Here is a 27,428-nt window from a genome sequence, read left to right as displayed (position 1 = left end):
CACAGCAATTTGTTTCAAATCTAACGTTCGATCATCCCTGAACTCTTCACACATGTACTTGACCATCATTTTCACGGTTAACAAGAACTAGCAAGGTCATAGAATCAAGGAAACTTGGGTAAAGAAGTGGACAATGCAGCATACTTTGTCTGTGGTCTGTGCTGGCAAGCATACTCAGTTCCAGGCCACTAAGCATCATCCATTACCCTCCTTCTGAAGTACCTGTCCATCTCTGAAATTATTTGTAAAAGCAACTTCTGCCAACTTTTCGGGTTGAGCATTACAGATCCCATCAACACTCGAGTCAAAGCAATTCTTTTGTGTCTCCCTTCTTGATCCATAGCAGATGATTTCAAATCTCTGACCTCTGGTTATGGCCTTGTGTCATTGTGGACTGGCTCCAAAGAATGATCAGAAAAAAGTAATGGCCATGTCACCTCTCTGTAACGGATGACTCCATGGTAAATAGATAATCTAGAATGTTCCACATGTTCTTGAAATAAAACTAGGTAAAACTAAAACTAAGGGGCATAGCCTCAAAATAACAGGGGTGGGGGGCAGATTTAGGACTGAGTTGAGGACGAACTTCTTCACCCAAAGGATTGAGAATCTGTGGAATTCCCTGCTCAGCGAAGCGGATGAGGCTACCTTGTTGCATGTTTTTAAGGCAAAGATAGATAGATTTTTGAACAGTAAAGGAATTAAGGGGTATGGTGAGCAGGCAGGTAAATGGAGTCCATGAAAAGATCAGCCATGATCTTATTGAATGGCAGAGCAAGCTTGAGGGGCCGGATGGCCTACTCCTGCTTCTATTTCTTATCTTGTGTTCTTCAGGGAAACAGGAGTCTTGTTTCTTTTCTCACAAGCTGAAGGACAAAAACTATTACTGGATTCATCAAACTACGTCAATTTTCAGAGAACAATGAGCTCCTTCAGCATTAGTTGGTGACGTATTAAATTATGTAAATTTAAGGTAATGCCAAAAGAACCAGAGGGGAGATCAGGGGACATTTTTAAGTTATATAAACGCAGTGACTTATGATCTAGAATGTGCTGGCTGAAAGGACAGTGGAAGTAGATTCAATAACAACTTTCAAAAGGGAATTGGATAAATAAGTGAAGAGAAAAATTTGCCAGACTCGGTGCAGAAGAACATGTGATTGGGACTCATTGAAGAAATCTTTCAAAGAGCAGGCAAAGGCATGACTACGTGTTGCATAACTCTATGAAAACCGGCTTATCCTGGTTCTCATATTAGACATCAGCATTACAACCACACAGGCAAACGTGGAAAATCACCTCGGCACGTCGTAGGAAATGGTCAAGAGGATTGAGGGAGTTTTTGAAGATTAAGGAAAATGGATAGGATACCCCTTTCCACCCTCACAATATACAATGTAGAATTCAACAAACAAATCACAAAGCAGGACACGCACACCAGCTTCATTCATATTTCTGTAAAGTTTGCATTGCATAATAGATTTCCCTTTAGAAAAATTTTCTTCAAAATTTTCCATAAGAGACTTCGTCAAAATCACTCTGGCTGTTGCTTTGGAAAAGAGACAAGTAAGATGGCTGGTTTGGTCAATGAAAATAAAACCTATCTGTATCATAAGTGCATGAGGGAGAAAGGAATAGAAGGAAATTCTAATTGGAATGAAGGGTAAGAGGTGACTCGTGAAGCACAAACCAATTGCTTTGAACTAGCACAAACCCGTTGGGTGAAATTGCCTATTTTTTGAGTTGTAAATTCTACAGAATATAAAATGAGCAGCAGATAACATGCTTTTGAAGCTGAGATCCATGTATATTGTAAGGGCCAATAAAATGGTAAGTGTCACCTCACTGCATTGTGTCTAACTGAGGATGCACGATGACAGCACTCTGTGGCAGAAACTGAATGTTTTTCGCCCCTTCCGGTTCAAATGTATTATTTTATCATCATCTGTTTTACTTCATATTAATTCTCACTCACATTTAATTGATTCTTTGAACTTCACCATCTGGGAATCTGAAGGCATAATTTGCCTCAGCGGACAAAGTATTTTACCACAACTCAACCAAATATTTTATGTTTCTTTGAGCAGTTTTGTTTGATTGAAAGGGCTACCTTTCTAGCTTAGGAACAAGAGATGGTTATTTAGCCTCTTGAGCCTATTCTGCCATTCAATGAGATCCTGTCAGAACTGTGCCTTAACTCTATCCGTCGGCCTCAGTTGCATATCTCTTAATACCCTTGACTAACAGAAATCTATCAATCTTAGATTTAAAGTTAACATCAATTGTTTTTGTGGGAGAGACTTCCTACTTCTACCACCCTTTACGTAAAGAAATATTACCTCACTTTTCTCCTGAAATTGTTCCGATTTAACATTTACATCTCCTTTTTCTCCTTGACTTCCACACGAAAGGAAATCATTTCTCTCCAATAATTCTGTCACTTCCTTGCAAAAGCCTAAAAGCTTCATTCAAAGAGCTGCAATAAGCCTAGCTTAGGCCAACGCTCTTCACAGTCCAACCCTTGAGGGCATAGTAATGGTCTAGGCATACCTCCCAAATGGTTGCTGAACTGTATGTTAACTTTTTAAGTTGTATAATAAAGGATTGGATCAGTTGCCACTAATGGTCGTCAATACTTATTTTGGTTAATTCAAGTTGTCAAGCCCACTAAACCATACCTCACGCTGGATCAAATCCCAAAATTAGTCTTGTATAATTTTACTGAAATACATGCTCCACAGCATGAACAACATTTTTTTTCTAAAACAAATTATCATTTTTCTGTTTTATGTTATATTTATTCTTTATTGGAGCAAATAACAGAGTACAGGAATAGATGGAGTAATGCAAATAAAAACTATTTCAAGAACTGTTCAATTTAAATTTCTCTGCTCTCCCATACTCCCCCAAAGGATTGTTAAGTTTTCGATAACAGTGTTAAGGAAATGAAATAATTGACTCAAACGTAGGATTAATTGCCTGCTAAAGGAGCTGAATTTGTTTGAAAGAACTTGTTGAATTGATTGTTCACTGAGGCATCTGCCAACTGGTCAAATATTATACAGATGATCTGTGAAGATACAGATTAGGGAGACCTTGAGAGCCTGCCATAATACAAGTCCGGTTTGGTACCAGCAGTCAGCATAAATTGGAAAGAGAGGATGGAAAGTTTGTTCTTGTCAGCAATAATGGCATAAGAACAGACATTCTAAAATGAAGAGAGGAAACTTCATCAGACAGATTGGAGATGATCCAGACATAGGCTAGGGACACGTCAATTAACCACCACACAGAATGTCAATGCAGATTTAACATAACTGCTAGACTGGACTTGCAAGAGGTGATGAACAAGAGGGAAAAACCTATTCAACCTCACCCTCGTTGATCTATCAGTGGCAAATGCACTCGTTCCTTACTGTATTGGTAGGCGTGCCAACCCCATAGTCCTTATGTTGACAAAAATCCCATCTTCACATCGCAAACACGTTCTTTCATGTGTGGCACTACGACCACTCTAAATGCGGTAGATTTCAAACAGATCTAGAAACTCAAAGCTGGATATCCATGAGCCACTGAAGACCATCAGCATCAGAATTGTATTCAACCACAACCTATAACCTCATAGCCTGGCATGTCCCACAAACTACCAATGCCAAATGATCAATCTTGGTTCAATTAAGAGTGAAAATGCCAAAAGCAGCACCATGCGTACCTAAAAATGAGGTGTTGGAGAGGCAGTGGCATTGTGATAACATCACTGGGTTAGTAATCCAGAAAATCAGGGTAATATTCTGGGGATATCTGTTTGAATCCCACTTTAGCAGATGGAGAAATCTGAATTCAATAAAAATCTGAAATCAAAAATGTCTCATGGTAACTATGTAATCACTGTTGATTATCATAAACACCCATTATCTTCATTAACTCCTTTACAGAGAGAAATCTGCCATCCTTACCTGGTCTAGTCTACTATGGCTCCAAACACACAACAACGTGGTTGACTCTTAACTGAGCTCTATGCAAATAGGGACAAGCAATAAATGCTGGCCTAGCCAGTGATGCCCATGTTCATGAAAGAGCAACAAAAATAATTGGAACAACACAGGGCTATGTGCATGCCAAAAGTACTAGCAACATGTGACAGACAGAGCTAAGTATTTGCACAACCAACAGATCATTTAAACTCTGCAGTCCCGCAACACAGTCATGAAAGATGGTGAACCATTAAACAACTACTGGGGGAGAAAGTCCCATCAAATTTCTCTATTCTTAGTACAGGTGGTTCTGTTATAACATGTGTTTTGTTAACGCAAATTGGCTGTAAGGAGATTGATGAATAGTGGACGCTGTTTGGATAATGCAAACTTTCTGCTGTACGGGTATAGCAATTTTCTATGCTGATCTTCTATAGCACAAGGTCACACAAGAACACAACTATCGCGTTATAAGAGAACTACTTGTATGTGGGAGCACAGCACATCAGTGCAAAAGACAAGGCTGATGCATTTGCAACTGTCCTCAGCCTGAAGTGCCAAGTGGATGATCCATCTCAGTTTCTGCCTGACGTATTCAGGATCACAGATTGCAGCCTTCAGTTAATTCAATTCACTCCAATTGATATCAAGCAATGGTTGAAGACACTAAATATTGCATAGGCTATGGTTCCTAATACATTCCACAGACTGAAGACTTGGCACCAGAACAGTGAGGTATCAAACCACACTGTTCTAATACAGCTACTTCATCTACCTAACAGTGTTGAAAATTGCCCAGGTATGTGTCTTGCATTTTGTGTGAGGAACATAAACCCAGCCAATTACTGCTGATCAGTCCAACCTGATCATCAAAGTGACAATAGCGGCCATTGATAGTGCTATCAAGTGACATTTATTGAAAACTAACACATTCTTGTTTTGTCAGTTTATGTTCTGCCAGAGCAATTCAGTTCCTAACCTGATTGCAACCTGGATTCAAAAATTGACAAGAGTTGAATTCAAGAGGTGAGAGTGACTGCCTTTGATCCCAAGGCAATTTCGACAAAATAAAGCATCAAGTAGTCCCAGCAAAGTTGGAGTCAGTGGGTGGTTGGAGGTCAATCATCTCAGTTGCAGATCATCACCACAAGAGTTCTTCAGGATAAAGTTCTAGGCACTTCTTCATCTTCAATTACTTCATGACTAACCTTCCATCTTTCATAAGGTCAGAAGTGGGGTTGTTTGCTGATGATTGCACAATGTTCAGCATCACTTGTCACTTCTCAGATACTGAAGCATATGCAGCAAGACCTGAACAATATCCAGGCTTGGACTAATAAGTGCCAAGTAATATTCGCACCACACAAGTGCCAGGCACTGACCATTTGTAACAAAATGGTATCTAGCCATCACCCTTTGACATTCAATGATTTCACCATCATTGAACCTCCACTGCCAATAACTCAGAGATTACCATTGATCTGAACCTCAACTGGACTAACCGTATAAATATTGGACTACAAGAGCAGGTCAAAGGTTAGGAATCCTCCAGTGAGTAATGCCCTGTCTAGCTCCCCAAAGTCTGCAGCAGTTCATTTGCACTTTCTCAAAGGCAGTTAGGGATGGGCAATAAATGTTGGCCTAACCAATGACACATACAGCGCATGAATGAAAAGTAACAAAAGTTTTAAGCCTCATTTGATCTTGATTCCATTCACCTTAAACAGAATTTCAGGAAATGCTGTACACAGTTAACAAGTTGTTATAACTCCGAGCTCCCAACAGTTTTGTCCTTTTATGACCTTCCAACGTGGACATAGTTGGGAGGAGAATCATTCCATTTTTCATCTTAATTACTGTGCAGACACATCTAATCAAAAGCCACTAACTAGTTTTAAAAGCAGGATCACAGCTGTTACAGCACTTAAATTTCCAAATCCCTCAAATTGTAAATTTCTGAGAGGTAATTAAATAGCTCAATGGAGACAACATCTGAGCCTGTACTTTGCTTTTTAAGATTTCCATATTTAACTAACAAAGCAATTTTCTATTTATAACTGACAAGATATTAGAACAAACCAATAATTAATTCACTCAATGTAAATTTTATTGAAGATATTTTTGGTGGTATTTGAAAAATAAATTTAAACACTAAATCGGCTGTACAGAAACAACATTGAAATTAACTTTACTTTGGTTGCATAGTGCTGTATTTAGATTTACTTAGTTGCACAAGTTACATTAATGTCCATGTAAAGATGGGTTTTTTAAGCTATGGCTCAGAGAGTGGCACTCTTGCCTTTGTGGTACAAGCCCTGCTGCAGAGGTCTGAGGACAAATATCTAGCGCCCCACCCCCCGGTGCAGTACAGTGGGGCCAGTAATGTTGTCCTTCAGATATGATGCTAAACTGCAATGCCCTTTCTGCCCTCTCAGTTGGCAATAAAAGATCCCATGCCCACTATTTAGGAAGTGCATGGGAGTCTTCCTCCATGTCCAAGGCCAATGTTTTTTCATCAATCATTATCATTACAAATAGATTATATGGCCATTATCATTCGTCCGTTTGTGGAACATTGCGGTGTGCAAACTGGCTGCTGCATTTTCTACATTAAAACACTGACTACATTTCAAAACTCCTACATTGACTGTAAAGCATTTCAGGACATTTGAAGTGTGAAAGGCAGGACAGAAATGCAAGACTTCTCTTCTCTTTGACTTTGTCCTAAGCAAAGTGAATCAGGCTCTAAATAACTGGCCAAAATTGTAAAACGGATCCACATGATCAAAGACTGGCATTCCGGGCGCCTGAGCTCTCTTTAAAAGGCTGCTTTGAATCATGATGAGCGTTGGCAACCTGGTGTTGCCCCTCAATAGTAAGGTAATGTAACAGCACATAAAGCCATGCTGTTCACAGCACATAGCTAGCATGGCTGACAGTCTCTCGCACATACAATGCCATTCCCCCACCCTAGCCACTGCTTAACCACAAGGTCACACAGCTTACCTGTCTAAACATCCTTTCTAAATTACCACTACTCTGACTCCAATGCCCACTATACATAATACATAATTGTCCAATAGGACAATTCACCAGTAGGTGAACATCATATACAGGCAAACAATTGGACAATGCCAAACATGAGCTTTTATTTACAGTCAGCAAAAGTGAACAGAAATAAAACGAATAGAGCCTGCAGTTCACTCCCACAATATAAACCACTTTCCATCATGGTCTGCTGCACCCACTTCCCATCTACTGGAAATGAAACATAATCAGGTCATGTCTGGCTTGTAGCACACAAAGCAACTGAGTTCAGTCATGGACAAGGAAAGCATCCTCCTCCCCGAATGTCCTCCTCCTCTATGTCCTCAACATCCAGTACATTACCTGGTTACCTGCTCCAACTGTGCAAAGCACAGCACACCAGAATGATGCAGCACACACTAACTCTCACCCAGAACCCCTCCTCCACCCCACCCAGACTGGTTCAAACAGGGGAACCACATCTGCAGCAGCCCTATATTCTGCATCACTGTGCCTCTGGTTGAAGCATGGGCAGCATTGCAATGGGAGGTCCACATCAGTCAGGGGGTTGTGCAATGATGTCATAGTGGGTAACCCTTGTCCCCCAGTAACTAGCCTTGTAAGGCATCTGGACCCTCAAAAGCACCAGGTAGTCCACAGAGCTCCAGGATATAGGAGTTGTGACAGCTAGCAGGCTCTTGAGCACACACCACCAGGAAATGGTAATGGTGATCACAGATCACCTAAAGATTCATAATTGAATCCCTTGAATTCTGCAGCATTGCAATATGGCCCTCTGAGAGCCACATGGATGCAGTCGATGTCACCCTGCTCCTGGGGACAGTCAGCTATATTTCTGACTCCTGTTGATCGGACTGCACCACAGACCTTGTCATTGGGAACCAGTGTAGACTTACACACATGACATCAGGTACTGTATTGACGCATTTGTGTATTTGTGCACCACTATGAGATCTCATGCAGGTCACCCGTCGCTCCCTGGAAGAGGTACAAAGCAGCCATCACCTGCAAAGCCAATGGGAGAGACTGTTCTCGTATTCCTGCAGCTCTCAGGTATTGCTCCAGCCTCCACATATTTCCATCAAAATGTGCCTGAACAAACTGATGACTGGCCATGGTGAAGCCCCTGGACTGTGTCCGGTCTGTGCCCATGATGATGGTACTGAAAGACAACACACCCATGTCCCAAAACACCTTGAGTAAACTTCAGACCAGCCCCCAACCACTTTCTCCTGACAACAATCACAGGTAGTATTTCTCTGTGTTTGCAGTAAAGCGTACATCAACACAGCTGTACCGATAACCAACAAGGCAGGGTATGATAAAGCAAGGCAACACAAGGATGCTGCCAGGAAGCAGGTAAGTGCTAAGTCACTGGGTGTTAAGAGAGCAGACCAACAGTCCTTGGATGAAATTCTGAGGAAGGGTCACTGGACCTGAAACGTTTACTCTGATTTTTCTCCACAAATGCTGCCAGACCAGCTGAACTTTTCCAGCAATTTCTGTTTTTGTTATCCTGGGATGCAGCCTGCACCAATCCATGAACTGGGTTCCTGTTCCTGTGCACAATGTAGCCTTGCAATAGACTTTCAAAACTAGTTGCTGCTGTGATCTGCAACGCAGGTCCACATTTCTTAAGCATCCTGCAAGTGGATGAAAAAGGTGCCAAAAGGATTCTATGGCATTTACAAATATCAGATGCCAATATCCAAAGATGAGGGGTGTGTGTGGCTGGTGTCTTGCCCGGAGATGCTGTTGGATGGTGAGCAACATGGAGGTTCTTGGCAGCCAGCAGTGAATTGATATTACCAGGTAATGTTCTGATCTCTGCAATGAGAATTCTTAGAGTCTAGTTTGCTCATGACAGGTGGTGGGATAGAAAGCAGCATATTAATGAGGTGAGATGTGCAGTTAGTAAGGTTATTGACAAGTAATAATCCCCTTTTATTGACAACTTGACACTCCCTCATGAAAATCATGCCTTGATGTCCAGAACTTGGTAAAAAGAGGCAGTGATTTGCTCCCAAAGTTGAAATAGGCCTCGCTGGACTTGTTGTGTGGTTCTGCCACATTTCTTTCTGTTGTTCATGTTGTTCAGACCTCTGCAAGATTCCACTCCAAAGAATCAACAAAACAGAGACGTTGAAAACCAGTTTCTTAAAAGGTACCTCAGATAATGATACTGTAACACCTACATGATACCACAACAAATTTGAGTTGTAAATTTATTTTCTGAAGACCGACTGGAGAAATAGATCCTAAAATCCTCACCAAGATATCATTGCTAATGGCGTAGCATCCAGGAAACTTATTCTGAATAAAATTGTTGTGTTGCTAAGTCATCAAATAATGGGAAATTTAGAGAAGGAATCTGCCACAAGGATGTAATCTCTTCCATGCACTGTGTAAAGGTCTGTTGGCACTTTGATCCAAACAGTAGAGCATCACTTGGATGTAGAGGCTCCCTAGCCTTGTTACCAGTGATGTACAGTCCATTTCAGCTGTAAATTTGTCGCCAAACAAGTATGTGTGAAACTCCATGGTGCTGAATACCAGAGCTAATGACTTGAGCTCAATATTGAGGTAGTTGGCTTGCACCAATGTTGGGGTTTTCTGAGTAAAAATGACAAGTTTGTCTTGCAAAAGTCATGCACCTAGACTTTTTTCTTTGATGCATCCATTTCAAAAATGGTGTCTTTACTGTCATATATCAAGAGACAATGTTTTGCTGACAGACCCTGTTTGATGGAATTGAAGACATAGAGATTAATGCCTTGCCAGACATAGGGCACATCCTTCTTCTGCAAATCTCTCATCAGAGATGTTTTGCTTCCCTTGCTAGGAACATAGGGTGAGAGGAAATTAAAAATCTAAGGCAGCGTCAAAGATCCACTTTATCCTGTGGAACAGGCATTTGTTTAACAACTTCATTTGGGACAGACTCTATGGATGGAGTAAATGGACCCAAAGCTGTTTATCTGGCTGACATTGACTGGGCACTTTATGATGCATTAATGATTGGTCCTTTTTGTTGTGGTGGTGCTGCGATCCACAGATGAACGGTGTAGTAATGCTCTGCCTTTGTCTTACCCATGACCGTGATATGGTCAACTATATAAATACATCCAGGTACAGTCTCAATAATCCCATCCATGTGCTGCTTAAAAAGACCTGGCTAACTGAGAATACAAATGGTAACCATCAGACACAGCACCATCCAAATGACATCTCAAATATTGTAAGCTCTTGGGAATCCAACTGTTTGCTGTAGCTGCATTTCAACTTTGCTTTTTCTATCTTTACATCCATAGTGAATAATTTCATCTCATTGCCCACTCACTTAACCTGTCTATATATTTTTTGCAGCCCGTGTCCTCCTCAAAGCTTGCACACCCACCTAACTTTGTATATTCAGCAAATTTAGATAATTTAAGATATAAAACTCTCAGTCTCTTTGACTAATCATTAATAAATTGTAACTAGCTAAAGTACCAGCACTGAACCTTGCAACACCCTGACAACTTGGAAATGCCCTATTTATCCTGACTCCCTGCTTTCGTCCATGAACTAATTTCTACTCATCCTAATCTGTCACCCAACTCCTTATCTTCTCAAGAGGAAACAAGGAATGGTCAATGCATGGAGCCTTGTTAAATATGTCCATATATCTGCATAGAATACAAAACAAGGAAGCAAGAATGCATCCCCAAGGAACTCCAGAGGAAATAGGATGGGGGTAGGAAGACAAAACCTGATGAGAAAGTCTCTGCTTAAGCTCAATTAGGCAGCAGTTGAACAAAGTGCAAGTATTCACACTGCGCAGGACAACAGAGGGACCATTCAAAGGGCTGAGCTATGTAATAGATAAAAAATGTATTTAAGTAGATTATTTAAAATCTAATTTCCTGAATGCATGAAAGAGATAAATATTGCTTGTTTCCCAAGAATTAATCTTATTTTTAAATAATAAATGTTATCATGTCTCTCTGAATTGGAGCTAGTATTTCTCCTGAGGCTTCCTTCAAACAGGATGGTCTCATTACTCCCAAGGTTTCAACTGACGTCAACTATTTGGATCAATTTTAAATATTCAAAGTCAAGCCAGTCTTCCACAAATGAGGAACTCCAGCAAAAGCTGTGACTTGAATTAAGTTCCATCTGGCAAATAACATGTGATGTCAAATTAGGAAAAGGACAGGGCAATTCAGCTCCTTAAGCCTTTCTTCCCATAAATTCGATTATTGTTGATCCATACTTTAACTCTACCTAGCCAGCTTAGTTAACGGTGCTTAATCCCCTTACCAACAAAAAAAAAACTATCCATTCAGTTTGGAAATTTTCAATTAACTTCCAGCCTCAACAGCTCATTTGGGGGAAAGAGAGTTCCAGATGTCCACCATTTCTTTTGTGTGGAGAAGTGCTTTTGACATCATTCCTGAATGACCTGGTCCTAAGTTAAAGTTTATTCCCTTTATTTTGTACTCAATGACTTATCATGGAAGTGAGTTCGACAGTGTTAAGACTCTTTGGAATTCTCTTGACTTGGGCTTATTAGTGCTTATTATTTATTAATGGTATACAAACATACGAGCAAAGAAGAAGAGTAGGCCACTTGGCCCCACGAACCTGCTCTGCCATTCAATAAGATTATGGCTGATCTAATTTTAACCTCAACTCTACATTCTTGCATATCCCCAATAATCTTTCATCTCCTTGGTAATCAAGAATCTACCTATCTCTCTCTTAAAAATATCTTAAAATTCTGCATTCACTGCCTTTTGAAGAAGGAAATTCCTCAAAAACTCACAACCGTCTGAAAGAAAAAAAAAAGTTTCCTCATCTCTGTATAAAATGGGTGCCACCTTATTTTTAAACAATGACATCCAGTTCTAGTCTCCCCCACAACAGGATACATGCTTTCAACAGCCACCCAGTCAAATCCATTCAAGATCTTATATGTTTCAATTAAGTCACCTCTGACTCTTCTAAACTCCAGAGGATATAAGCTTAGCCTGTATAGCCTTTCCTCATGAGGCAATCTGATCATTCCAGTTGTTGTAAATCTCCTCTGAACTGCCTCCATTGCATTAGCATCCTTCCATAAACACTTTCTTTATTTGATGTTTCCATCAATTAATTATTTAATATTAAAACAGAAACAATCAGAAATCTTCATGGCCCTAATTTTCTTGTCTAGGCATTTTTCACAGCAAATATTGGCTGGACTATTGTATTAATGGGTATGAACCAAGGTAGATGTGAAGAGTTAGGATACAGATCAACTATCTTATTGAATGGAGACAGACCTTGAGAGATGGAATGGCTCTTCTCCCTTCTATGATCCTATGGTAGGTTATGGCTTGATCAGTAATTGGGACGAATTTGATTTAATTGCTCCCTGGATAGACTTATTCATATTTGTATGCAAGATTCTGGGTCAGAATACACAGGACATCTTATGTTAAACACCACGAACACATCAATAGTAATTATTTCCTGAAAAATACATTTATTTTGAAATATTTTCTAAATTACTCATTGACTATCAAATTATATGAATAATTAAACAGCTACTGAAAGTAGCCAACAGATAATAAGCAACAGATTAAACATTTCAGTCATGGTTATAACATGAGATTTGTACCAGATGCGGCATTTCAGTCAAAGATTATATAACAATGATGAATGCGGACATCATTTGTTTTTAGTGGACTAAACCACAGACAAAGGGGAAAGTAGCACTGTCTTAAGATAATTGGAAAAAGAAGATGCTGTTCTTTGTTAGTCATTATACTCTCATTAATAATAATCATGCCAAAATTGTTAACCTCCATTATTTAACCTTTTCAACACCCTCAACAGATGTAATCTATAATTGAGTGATACAAAAAAACCCAATTAGGTTAATCTGTTACTTGCATTCATTTTGTTAAATGATTCAAAAACAATTCATACGTAAAAAAAATCTATAGTAATAATTATGTAATCTGTATACCATGTTAATAACTCAGGGAAAATTGTAAATGGTTCACTCTTGCTAAACATGCACTAGATTTGAAGATTATGTTGATGTATAGAGTTATGCTGGACCAAAACATAAAATGACCACCAGTTCTTGATGTTCAATGTTCAGCGCAACAAATCAAATGCCATCATTCACACATGTAACACGTTTCATTCCAACTAAATTATTTTATTACATGCTTATTCTTTCATAGAGTATGGGTATCTCTGGCAAAGGCAAGCATTGTTGCCCATCTCTAATTGTCTTCAACTGAATGGAGGGTGATAAAGAGAGTTACTAGTAGTATCTGGATTCACATGTAGACCGAACAACATGACATTAATTGATTTCCTTCCCTGAAACATGGAATTTTGAACTCATGTCCCAAGGACATTTATCTGGACCTCTACGAATTACTAACCGAGTGACAGTACCATTGTGACACCATCTCCCCTACATGTCACGTATGTTAAAGCATCCAGCATATTTAGCCCATTCCAGTGTTCTGACCCCCACAAGTCTCCCCCCATCTCTCTTCATTTCAACCTGTCAGTGTCACCCTCTATTTGCTTATCCTCGTTTGTTTACCTAACTTCTCCTATAAATACACCATAGCTATTCACCTCAATTATTCCTTGTGATATTGAGTTCCATATGCTTACACCTCTGTAATAAAGAAGCTTCTCCTGAATTTCTGACTGGAATTATAAGTGATTACTATGGCTCCTAGTCTTGAAGACAACCACCACTAACACCTACCATATCCCACCCCACCCCCACCCCCACCCCCCACCATGTAAATGCTGCATACATCTTGACATCTAATACATTTAATCCTTTCATCATTTCAAATACTTCTGTCAGGTCACCCTTTTCTAGGGTAAATAGTAACTAACAACTTGTTGTGTGTTTCCTGCAAGCTATAACCTTTCAGCACTGGTAGCGTTCTTCTGTCATTGACTAATTGGAGGATAACACAGAAAGAAGTTATCTGAGATAGTAGGGAACCCTGCAGCCCAATGGTATCAATGTGGATTTCACAAGTTTCAAAATCTCCCCTCCCCCTACCCCATCCCAAAACCAGTCCAGTTCGTCCCTGCCTCCCTAACCTGTTCTTCCTCCCAACTATCCCCTCCTCCCACCTCAAGCCGCACCTCCATCTCCTACCGACCAACCTCATCCCGCCCCCTTGACCTGTCCGGCCTCCCTGGACTGACCTATCCCCTTCCTAACTCCCTACCTACACTCACCTTTACTGGCTCCATCCCCGCCTCTTCGACCTGTTTGTTTCCTCTCCACCTATCCTCTCCTCTATCCCTCTTCTATCCGCCTCCCACTCTCTCCCTATTTATTTCAAAACCCCCTTCCCCTCCCCCTTTTCTGATGAAGGGTTTGGCCCGAAACGTCAGCCTCTCTGCTCCTATGATGCTGCTTGGCCTGCTGTGTTCATCCAGCCCTGCACCAAGAAGTTATCTGTCCTGTTTCTACTATTTTAATTGTTTTAAAAATATCTTAAATCCTCTCAGAACTTTAGAAATGTGGTTCATGGTGTGTGCGGGTTCCTTCAAGTCCAAAGTGGTCTAGTGTGGCTTAGGGTACCTACCTTTCAAGCCTAAATAGAAGAGTCTTGTGGAGTAAACAATATTAACTTTAGCGCTTTGCTGCAACCATATGTTAACTTTTTAAAATTCACTTACAGGGTGAGGGTGCTGCTGGCTAGGCATTTATTGTCCATAGGACAGTTAAGAGTCAAACACATTGTTCTGGGTTTCAAGTCACATGTAGGCCAGACCAGGTAAGAATGTGTCTTTCCCTAAAGGACATTAGTGAACCAGACAGGTTTTTCCCTGAAAAATGACAATTTCAGATTTTTTTAAGATTGAATTCAAATCCACCATCTGCTATGGTGGGGTTCAAACCTAGGTCCCCAGAACATGATCTGGCCTCTGGATTAACAGTCCAGTGATAATGCCACTAGGCCATCACTCCCCTAATATAGATGAATGAATATACACTACTACAGCGACTGCTGCGAGTTCACTAACAGGGTCTGTCTCCCACAAATTCCATCTTTGACCAAATTCCCCAAGACGTCACTATGGCGGGCAGTGCTTATTACATGCTTTCAGATATTAACCTTCTGAGACCTACATACAACAGTTTGTTTTCCCTAACATAGTTTAAAGCAATAAATAATTTGTGTGTCTGAGCATAAAAAAACACTTCAGACCCATTCTGTTGTAAAGTTCTTTGATACCTATCCAATGATGAAAATGGCCAGAGATAAAGATACATCCTCAATATAAGGAACACTTCAATATAAAGTGTTTGTTAAAGAGGAAGTTGTAAAAGCTTTCAGCAAGGTGGCCAGTTATTAGTCTCTAAGTATTAATAGGCACAAGCAGTAGGCAATTTGCACACAGAAAGGTCCCATAGATATCAAGGAAGTAAATGACAAGCAATCCCTTTTTTAGTGTTGTTGGATGAGAGACAGATGTCATCCAGGCTGTTGATTATGTTCACCAATATAGGGAATCAGAAATAGAGCACTGTTTAATTCAAGCAAGAGAACCCATTGATGTGGGAATGACATTTAATTTTGTATTAACACTTGATGATACATTGCAGATAGAAGCTGACCAGAACAATTGTTCTGTATGTTCACAAACCAGTAATAAAGCAATTTAATAATTTGTTTCAAATCTTAACTCAAATATTTGTTCAGAAATTAAAACAGCAAGTTGTGGAGAAACTCAGCAGGTCTGGCAGTATCTGCATTTGAGTCTAGCAGGTTCCTCTTCCGAACATTTTCTAAGAAGAGTCATATCAAGCTTGAAATGTTAACTCTATCTCAACAGGTGCTGCCAGACCTGCTGAGTTTCTCCAGCACTTTGTTTTAATTTCAGATTTACAACATCCACAGTATTTAGCTTTTACTTCAGTGTGCGTTCAGCCTGTCTTTGGAGACTTTGTGTTCAAGATCACAAGGAATACAACTGCTCCATCAAGGTGTTAGTTCACTACACAAGTAGATGCAGTGCAGAATGTGTGAACTTGTGTTAAAGTCATTAATGCTCAGTCTACTTACAGGAGTGACTAATATCTTTGAACCAAATCAGACTTTTATAGCAGAAGCCAAATTTGTACATGACAGAAATCCACAAATGTAATCTGCAATTTAAAGAAATAATTTCAAATCCAACATTTTCTGAGCCATTATTTGTGTGGATTACACTTCCTTGAATCAGTTTTTGCCATCAGTTTTACAAAATGCTCATTACAAACTTAGATTCAACAATTCTTGTCAGGAATTGTAACAGGTAAAATCCAATTTCTAAAACTAGAAAGTAGATTTCTACAAATTCTTGTGCTATTTATTTCCAAATTTAAGTATTCTATTGCAACAACACTTTATAACTCTTCAAGCAATATGCAAACTACAAGAGAAAGCTTTCAATTCGCTTTTGTAGAGAAAGACATTTTAAGTGTGGTGAAAGAAGAGACATACTGTTGAAGTTTTTTGCCTTGCGCTCATTAGGATAGACACAAGAATGTCAAATTTCAAAGAGAATAACAATTTATACTGCACAATTTGAGAGGGCTGGATGGCTGCATCAGCTCTGATTTATTTTTAATTATTAATTCATAGAATTTGGATGTCACTGACTAGGCCAACACTTATTGCCTAATTGTCCACATTTAGCAGTTAAGAGTCACATGTAGGCCAGGCCAGTTAAGGATGGCAATTCCCTCTCATAAAAGGCATTAATGAATCAGATGGGTTCCCCCCCTCCCTCTCCCCCATAATAGTTTTGTGGTTATCATCAGACTTGTAATTCCAGATTTTCTTTTCACCAAATTCCACTATCTGCCAAAACAGGATTTGAACTCAGGTTCCCAGAGCACTATCTAAGCATCTGGGTGAATAGGTTAGTGACAATACCATTCAGCCACTGCCTTTCCTTGATCAAAACATTGCCATGGAAAATACATGAAGGAGCTATTTGGTCCATGCTTTTAGTTAATTCAAAGAAAGATATCTGGACAAATTATTTTATTGACAGAGGACAGGTCATTGTGTAAGAATATACGAAGATTCTAGTAAGCAGGAGTAGGTTATATTATAAGTTCAATACATAACTTTCAATTGGCTTTTTGCATAATTCTTAGCACGCTCAGGATTGAGCCAGACGTTCTGAATTCAAGGCCACTCCACACACTGATGACCAAGGAAGGTATGATCTTAACTTGGCCAAACAGGCTGAATATCAATCTTCATCAAATACTTTCAACAGATACCAATGACATGTGCTAAAAAGCAGGAAGGATACCCGGTCAACCCATGTGAAGGTAAGAATATTGGAACCTCTGCTATTCACAAATCAGCACTACAATATGCATGTAACCAGAGGCTGGTTGGTTTAAGTTGGCAGGACAGCCAGTGTAGATCAGATCCGTGTCAACAGCACAGGGTTTGATCCCTATTGCAGCTGGGGTGGGTTTATGACCGGTCTCCATGCTCTGGGACAGAGACTATAGCACTGTGGGTAGCACCTGCCTACAGGTAAAGAACTGAAGATGCCATCACTCTACCTACAGTTACAAAATTCTGACTGCAAATCCTATTTGATATGTCGCATTATGCCAGAACCTGAAATTTCATTGTTACTGAGTTCATTCCATGTGGAAAGCATACCCATTATTCTTTACTGATACAATTTTATTGAATACAAGAAAGCCTTGATTTCCACAGCATCTTTCACAACTTCAGGATGTCCCAAAGTATTTTAGAATGAAATAAGCAACTTTAGAAGTGTTTATCACTGTGATATTATAGGAAACAGAGCTGCTGATTTTTACAGTGCAAAATTCCAGAACACTAAATTAATAATAACCAAATAATCTGTAACCAGTTTTGGTTGAGTGTTAAAAGTATTAGGCCACAACACTGTGAAGGACACTGTTCTTTAGATAGTGGCCATGGAAACTTCCGCATCCACACGAGAGAGCACGTAGGGACTCAGTTTAACATCTCAACCAAAAAAAACCAGCAACTCACACAGATAGCATTTAGTGATAATAAGAACTGCCGATGCTGGAGTCAGAGATAACAGTGTGGAGCTGGAGGAACACAGCATGCCAGGTAGCAGAGAAGCAGAAAAGTTGATGGTTCAGGTCAGGACCCTTCTTCAGAAATGGGGGAGAGGGAAGGGAGCTCTGAAATAAATAGAGAGAGGAGCGGTGGGGCTGGGGAAGATAGGTCAGATGGTGATAGGTGAGTGCAGGTTGGCAGTGGTGGGGATTGGTCAGTGAGGTGGGAGGAGTGGATAGGTGGGAGAGAAGACGGACTGGTTGTGTTAGGTCAAGGAGGCGGGGATGAGAGGGAGGGTTGGTCATGGGATGAGGCCAGGGGTGGGGAGATTTCGAAACTGATTGAGACCACTGGGTTGTAGGCTCCCAAAGTGGAATATGAGGTGCTGCTCCTCCGGTTTCTGGGTGGCCTCATTGTGACACTGGAGGAGACCCAGGATTTAGTACTCACTTTAGATTTATGCTCAGTCTTCGGAGCAGAAATATTGAATAGTGTAAATGTGGGAACTAAATATGTGACAGATTTATAAATATAATGTTGTAATATAACATCTGAAATGTTCTTGTCAGCTAAATGCAAGTTTTCTTCAAATATTATTTTATATTGAAGACCATCTTTGTGCTTTAACTTTGTGATCATAAAGTTGATGGCTATTGGCTCAGAGACATTTGCTATTTATGATAGCCGTGAACGTGGGTTTAAGGTCAAGTTACACTGATTGATGTCCACCAGCTCTCAAGCAGCAACACAGCTGCAAAACAAACTTTCAACAACTGCTCCACTAAGGAACAAGGGGGTCTCCTGTCTATAATGTGACAAGTGAAATGTGTTGGGATTATAAAGTAATAACAGCAGCGAACTTTTTCAGAAGCTAGGGACTGTGCATTGTGTAGCTTTGCAATCCACCCACTTCTGCCACTGGGTATACATGTATATTATGTTACTGTACCTCCATGGTGTTTATACCATTGTCTGATTTCAGACTAAACATGAGCACAAGCCCAGACTTTGTTGCTATCTTTAGATCCCCTTACATAATAGCCATCAGTGTCACTCCTCCATTGTGACAGTCTCACCATCTATAGTGCCCTTTTATACTGGAGATCAAAGACAGGATATCATTGAAGATCCAATATTCCCATTAAGTTACTCACAAGTTACCATTTCACTTGGAATTAAAGGAACTAAACATGATTTTTTTCCTTTCTTGTGATGAGACTCCAGGCCTCCAACTGATACTTGCCCGTAACAGTGTCAAAAAGTTGCGTAAACAGTAACTGACATACAGAGCATACAAGTCATCGCAGGAGAACTCTTCGCCTTCATAAGTCCTGATAAATAAAACCCATTACTTAATACAGAATGTGGTGACATAACAGTTTTTCGAGATGGCAAGCAAGTCCCATGTTAAAGAAGTATCTATTTGTAAAATTGTATTTAACATTAAGATTACTACATTACCATTTTCCAATTGAAGTGTTAAAATCTCTGCCCTCCCTGGTGAGTTTAAAAGATCCCATGACCACTATCAGTCAAAAAAAGAGCAGGGGAAGTTGAACCCAGTGTCCTGGGAACATCAGGAAGTAAAACAGATCATTTGCTGATTATCATTTTCTATTTGCGGGAAATTGTTGTGCACAATTTTGAATTCTGCTTTTCCTACCTTCCTCGGCTACTTCTAAATGTGACCGGGGGATGAGAGAAAAATAATCATTTTTTTAACCCACTGTAACTGACACAGTAATTCAGGAAGTGAAGAAATCTGATAATCTAATAATCCACATGAACTATCAGATTAATCACAGATTTTGTGAAAAATGGAAAAGCTTTTGTAATAAATAAGTGTAAACATCAAATAGATTTTGGAAATTCTTTTTGTAACAATGTGAAACAGAAAAAATAACAATTGTTCTGAAGTGTTGCCATTTTCAACCATTCCGTTGCACCTGCTGTCTGTAATAATTATTTCCATGCATTTTAAATAAAAGAAAACACTAGGACTACTGATCCATTCTAAAGAAGTGAATAATTAAAGTTAATTTTATCAGGATTAATATTCATGCCTTTCAAGTCTCTTTCCATTTTAAGCTCACTTTGTGCGCTTTGAGAACTTCTAAAGATTGTCACAAATAAAAGACGTTTCTTACATTCTTGGCACAGTCTGAAAGCGAATTACTTTCGAAGACTCTCAATAAAGGTTGGAGTGCAGCTTGTTTTCAAAAAGAAAATTTTTGTGCATTGAATAAACACAGTCTGTCTGGTCTGGCTGTCAGCTTGAAAAAGCTTTGCGTTCACCTGACTCACTTAGCTGAGCTCTACAATAGAAACCAATTTTCCAAGGAAGTTTCTTAGTGATGGCACTGTGCGGGGGGTAGTGGTGAGGGCGCAAAGTGGAGAACTGGTCTCCAAGTCTGACTTGTTCCATATTTTGATATTTCTATTTCTGGCTCTGAAATGTGAAAAAAAACACTAAACTCATTGGATTTAATATTCAAAACCACTGTACCAAAGCAATTTATATATAATGTTATACTCTTTGACAACATAAATGCACACAAGTTGAAAACATCACCACAAAAACATCACCACCAAAAAAAATGTTCAGCATCATTGATTGTTCTGGAAAAACTGAGGGGCAGATTTGTACACAGAATTTAATAAAAGTATGAACTAAATTGTCACAAAATCACAAAGTCAATTAATGATACTTCTGCAGTTCATAAAACTTACCCTAGCTTTCATTTTAAAGAAGACAGTGCATGTATATAAAAGTAAAATCCCAGTTAAGAAAACACAGTGCTTAATTTCATCTAAGGCTGAGTTTAAAATAGACAACATCACAGAACAGCATATGACCAAAAGGCCAAAGCTTTTAAGTAGCTCACAATCTTCTACATAAACAGTACTTCTGTTATAGATATGAGATTATCAACCACGGCTCCTTCTTTTGTGGTAGAAAGATCAAACTTTATTCATTCAGAATTCTTTAGCTGTGCATGTCACGTCTCGTCAATGATGTGACTGGTCTGTATGTGATAAATGTAATTTTTTTCTCTCTGTTTCTTTAGGTGATTTCAATATTATCAAGAACTTCTGGTCTCATGATGCATGGACAAATATTTAAGTAGAAATGACATGTATTTTTGCTTGCCATTTATCACATGTAGACCACGCAGAAAATCACTGTGAGCACTAACACACTCCAAATAAATCTACTGGCCACTTTTAGTTTTGAGGATTCCAGACTCCCTTCAGGCTGCCAATTTGTGTGTGACCACAACTGCCGTGCATGCCCACCAGCCGTTAATAATGCCTCCTTTGTCCTGCTGTCACATGAACAGTCTAGCACTATGATTATTTTCACTTCAGGCTCATTGTGTGAAGCAAGCTTTCACATCAACCAATTCTACTCAGCTTGCTATAGCAGGATCACTATGACCAAAATGTTTTTGCCCCATGGCATTCAAGAGCTTAGCAAAGAATTTTACGGTTTCAGAATCTCTGAATACTGTTGGGTTTATGTTGTTTTTTAATTTCATCATACCAACCTATCCTGATCAGTTTTAAAAAAATTACTTCGCACATCAAAGCATATGTTGGCTAACGCAATTTTCTTTTGAGTAATGGGAATGGCTCCAAATCATGCTAGTTTGTAAATTTTAAAAGTTACGGAAGTAGGATTTACTATGTATACTACATACACAAGACAACAACATTTTGATTAAATACCAGTACAGCATGCCAAATTGAATCATCCAAAATAGCAGTTTATTGCTGAGCACTTGCTAGTCAAGCATTAAATAATTTTGTGTATTAAATGGTGACAGAAAAAAGCTCTTCCTTGCGGTTTTGCAAAGATAATCATTTCAAGAAGTTACTTTTTGGCAGAGTGCCATTTGTAGTCTGGAAATGCAATTAGAACAGTCCAATGTAAGCAATGATGGATGTATTGTACCAGTTATTTGTGAGGGATTTCTGAATACTAATTAGTCTCAAAAGAAAAATTAAAAAGTTGGCAATCAATTAAAACCAATTATTTTATATTTAAGTTTGTATTAAATTGCAGTTTGTGTGAAGGCAGAGTGGTTTCTGGGCTGCAATGCTTACTCTAACTAACATGAATATTTAAGCCAAGTAGGAAGATATCCTTTTAGCATTACTATAAACTGATGATAAACTAGCTCCAAATCTATTCAGTCTGTTGGTGTTTAATGGGCATTTTATAAACTTGAATAGAGTCTTATTGATATAATGATAAGATGGGACTCAATTTGCCCTCTCAGGTGGACATAACAGATCCCAGGGCACAGTTTCGAAGTACAGCAGGCGGTTTCTGCCTGGTGTCTTGGCTAATGTTTATCCTTCAATCAGCATTACTAAATGAGGTTATCTGATCATAATCACATTGCCATCTGTGGGATCTTGCTGTGTGTGAATTTGCTGCTGTGCTTCATATGTTAGAACAGTGCCTATACTTCCAAAAGTATCTTATTGGCTGTAAATTGCTTGGGGATGTCCTGACATGACAAAAGATGCTGAAGAAAAGTTCCTTTTCTCCTGATGACACAGTGGGCATTTACATGTAGGTTCAGACCATGTTAGCTCAGTCAGTTGGGTGGCCACACAATGCTGCACAATGTTTAACGGTATATGATCAATCCCTTTACTGGCTGTGATAGTTCATGGGTGCCTGACTCGTTACCTTGTCTCATGCTCATTACAGAATGGTGACTCTCTGTATATTCAATTGGTTGTCTAACAGTGTGAGATGCCTATGTTCCCTTGTGGATATAGCTGACTACCTTAACTGCAGTCAACCTTGCTGGACAAGGTTAGGCCTGCTTTCTAAGCATAAAATAGGTTCAAACACAACTAAATTTGCACAACAGATCCATGCCTAAAATACAATTGTAACTCATGCAACATTCAGGCATTTCTGGTCACTAACTGAAACCAGAGCTCAAGGTACTCGTTGCACAGTGGTAGTGTCCCTACCTCTTAGGACAGAAGGTCTCACAAGCCTGGAGATGTGTCACAGCAGAGTGATTAAAAGTAATTACAAACCAGAACTCAATTGCTTTATATAAGCTAAGCGAAGAAAAATAAGAAAAACTTGTAGTTTTCTCGTGCCTTTTGCAAACCCGTAACATCCTGAAGTCCTTTACAGTCAATTAAATAATTTTTTGAATTCCAGTGGTGCTTGTAATGTAAAAAACTCTCATCACAACAAGCTTCCACAATCAGCACTGAGAGTAATGAATATATAATCTGTTTTTCTGAGGTTGGTTGGGAAGGGATAAATATCGGCCATAACACTAGGAGAAGTCCCCTACTCCTCTTCAAAATATTGTGATGAGTTCTCTCACCTTGCCTGAGGAGGGTGATGGGACCTCGGTGTGACATCTCAGCAGAAATGTAGCACCTTTATCAGTGCAGCACTCACTGAATGCTGGACCTGGATTCTACATTCATGAGTCTAGAATGGGACTTGAACTCCAAGCTACTGAATCTGGTGAGAATGCTACCTACTGAGCCATGGCTGACACACATAATGGGAGATCTAATGCCTGTTATACAGCCCCTTCTCAGAAAACCTGTCTGAGCCTTGTACACGTCCCTTAGTTGCTCAAGTTTTTGTTTACCGCATTTAAAGGGATGTACTATTTGATGTTAAATCACTGCTAGCTCTATAGCATTGTTACAACTGCCACCTATTCATGTTCTGTCCTATACTCCACATTCATGCTCATCACCCCAAATGACCTCCCTCCCCCTAACCTACATCAGAGTTATTGCTTATTGTGAAGATCATAATTAGAATTGTTCAGCAGATTCTGAATTTCTATTAATGCTTGCAGCTGATGTAATTATACATTATAGATCAATTAATTCTGCTTTTCTAAGCTAATCTCTTTGCTGTCAGCAATTCATTTTCATCTGAGTGCACCAACAACTTTGCGCATTTAATTTAATAAAATGTCACAAAGTACTTCACAGGAGCACTAACAAACAAAATTCAACACATTAGAACATACTGGGACAAGTACCAAGGAAATATGTTTTGAGAAACATCTTAAAGGAGGAATTTGAGTTCAAGAAATGGAGATGTTTAGAGAGCAAGTTCTGAAGATAGAACCTTAAAACACAAGATATAATTTGCTAACTTGAGAACAAGAGTGAACAATGGTAAAAGTTCAAAACTTTAACAACCCAAATGGGTAAAAAGAATTCGATATTTGATTCAGAATACAGTCATTTCCAGAGTCTTAAAAGAACATAATATGAATTGTGCCGATTGTATTACTAGTGCCATGACAACCAGTGGCACTGGACTGACAACCAGCCATGGATAGATTAGACTTTCACATATATTGTCCAAACCAACGAAGAAGGGTCTAGGCCCGAAAAGACAGCCTTCCTGCTCCTCTGATGCTGCTTGGCCTGCTGTGTTCATTCAGCTCTACACCTTGTCCAAACCTTGATTGTGTCTTCCTTTTAATAAACACGTTGACTAAATAATAATGAGTAATGAGATTATTGACAAGTTTCAGCAAGGCCCACAATTATACCAGAAGCTCAATCTCTGCACAGACTCAATGATCAAAGTCAGTCAGTTTGAGGAGTCATCTTATGTTGTTCCCTCATCACTAACTCAATCCAAGCCTGCATGGCAACCTTAAATCTTTCCCTTACTATTAACTCCAACCCTTAACCCAAATCTGCCACAATCCCCAACACAATTCCAAGCCTCTATTAACTCAGCCTAATTGTCTAGCTTCCTCCTCCAATTTCCAGCAACAGTTCCAATGCTGACTTCAACCCCTGAGCTTTACCCTAATCACTCTGCTGCAACCCAATCCTACTCTCCGTGCCAACACCTCATCTCTTCCCACTCCATCAATCCCAGCCCCTTAGCTCAACCTCAATCCTTAACTCCCCAACGTCCTTACCTCTAGCCAAACCCAACGCTCAAACCCGAAGTTAACCCCTATTCCAAACTACACCCTCAACTCTAAAACAAAACACAACAGAACTGGAACTGTGAATAAATCATGTCTGAGATCATTATTCTAACGGATAACAAATCACATGCACTGTAAAGGTAGCTGCACCGGGTGGAGGCTGTTCCCCAACTAGTCTTTACAGAAAGATACAGAACTTTCCTCACTCATTGCACAGGTCAGTGACTTATCCTTGCCAAGGCGCAGTGAGGAAAGACCGCTGTCTGAGGTCCTTCTACCGAACGTAAACTGGGGTCTGTTCAGTTATTGGATCCTCCCAATGCCTGAGATGCATGTAAATATCATCTTATTCAAGTAACAGATGCTTTTGCCATGTTTGTTTCTTTGATTTGCTACTACGCAAAACCGAACTGCGTCTGTGACTCTGTATGCATGGAAAGATGTTGTTACGAATAAAGTATGCTTTGAAATTTTAAACAAAGTGACCTATCCTAGAAGTTTGATGTGAGGGTTCACTTGCCCGATCCAACACCATTGCAAACTCTCCTGGTGAGATCGCGCGTACACGAGGAGGAAGGGCACCCGTGCACGCGCATGGCAAGTTTCCTATTCGGTAATTGACCGTCTCAAGACTCTGGCAATGGGGAAGCAGGCTTTTACTTATTGTTAGTAACTTACTTGTAATTCCCATTAATACCAATTCTTTCGTAACTGCAACCACCGTCACCAAACCCCCACCCCAGTCTTTTACGCAAAGTCTAAGATCTCGCATGGAAGTCATTAAAGTTTACAAAGTGATGGAGAAAATAAGGAGCGTTGCCGCGTGAAGTTTTTTTGTAAAACTTTCCACCTGTGTCCTAGGGAGAAAAATGTTTTTCTACGGTTTATTCCAACTGTCGCCTGTGAAACATACAAACACCTTCCAACCTGCTATATTGATCCCCTTGATGTTATAAATATTAAACCCTCCAACTCCAGACACTCCTTGCTTGCTCTTGGTTTTGTTATGTTTTCTATGTGCTTACACTTTGCAAATCTTTGCACCCTGACGGCAAAATATCCTCCCGACTAAGACTTTGCTTCCAACCGTACAAATAAAATCAAAGGTGATTCAAGACACGTTGGCGTCTTTAAACAAAAGAGGACAACATTAGACATTCATTGAACAGCACTGCGAAGTAAATTTTGTTGAAAAACTTACCTCGACATTAGCAGTTATAATGTGTAATTCCCGAGGGCTTTTCCCCCCTCTGTTACTCAGTTAGTTCAAGGCAATTAAATCCTTTTCTTCTACTCTGCAGCGTCCAGATGCAGAATCAATGAGATAAAATTTGGTCACAATGTTCTTGTCTCGGAGTAGGGGCTCCGTTCATCAATGCAAGTTCTTTTCTCCTCCTCCTCGTTCCCACTAAGAGAGTGTCTTGCAGTTTTTATTTGAGGTGTCCAGTCTTTTGAGTGAAACTTTGCGCTGCTCTGACAGACCGGGACTTGTCTCCCGCAGCTCGCCAGCGCCAGATTTACGCCAGTGGCCAGCGCCGGAGGTACGCCAGTAGCATCGCGTTTCCTTCCGAAAACGGGGTTGCCCCAATGTTATCAAATGGAAACCCTCAATAAAGCTGGCCCGCTTCTCAAAGGGGCGTAACTGCTGGAGAGATGAACACTAAGATTGAGGAAACCTAATTTAGTATTGAGTAGCGTCCAGCATTACCTCATAGTGCCCCCAAAACCAAAACAAACCTGCGGATGTCAGAGATAAACACAATTGTAATGAACAGACTGGTCTTACTGGAGCAGTGTGCTGTTAAGTCGGTGCAGTATTGTCATTCACAAATTTTACTGTATATTCCTTGGCAAAGCTTGTTTTTTAACTGGGGGCTGTTGAGGCGGGTCGCCAATCATCTGATTTTATCTCTACACTTGAAATTCGCTTAACACTTATATTTTCTCTTTTTATAAAAATATACATGTATTGGCCCAGAGTATACAAAAATTAATGAGGGGGCAATTGTTGCTCACCACAAAGAACACTGAAAGACAATAATTTGTCTACAGGGAGGCAAATTATCCTGCCACGGTAAATGGTGGAATTTCAATTCAATGAAATATCTGGAATTAAGAATCTAATGAGACCGTGAACCCATTGTCAAGTGTTGGAAAACCCCACCTGGTTCACTAATGTCCTTTAGGGAAGGAAACTGTCATCCTTATCTGGTCTGGCCTACATGTGACTCCAGACCCACAGACTGCCCTCTGGATGATTAGGGATGAACAATAAATGCTGCCTAGCCAGCAATATCCTCATCCTGTTAATGAATAAAGGAAAAAAAAATTTAAAAATGATTCAATTC

At 39.7% G+C, this 27,428-nt stretch overlaps 1 protein-coding gene across 1 annotated transcript in view; it reads right to left on the bottom strand.

Moving 5' to 3' along the window:
- Nucleotides 1-26,540, bottom strand: part of megf10 (multiple EGF-like-domains 10) — a 158,411-nt gene extending 131,871 nt beyond the window's left edge. Inside the window, exon 1 of the mRNA XM_048594444.1 lies at nt 26,282-26,540. The gene's annotated coding sequence lies outside the window, so the exon portion shown is untranslated. The remainder of the gene's footprint in view (nt 1-26,281) is intronic.
- Between the last annotated feature and the right edge of the window lie 888 nt (nt 26,541-27,428).

This window comes from Rhincodon typus, chromosome 3 (assembly GCF_021869965.1).
Source record: "Rhincodon typus isolate 14 chromosome 3, sRhiTyp1.1, whole genome shotgun sequence".
Lineage (NCBI taxonomy): Eukaryota > Metazoa > Chordata > Chondrichthyes > Orectolobiformes > Rhincodontidae > Rhincodon > Rhincodon typus.
Note: the sequence above shows the minus strand (reverse complement) of the source record. Positions and strands in the feature narration are given on the sequence as shown.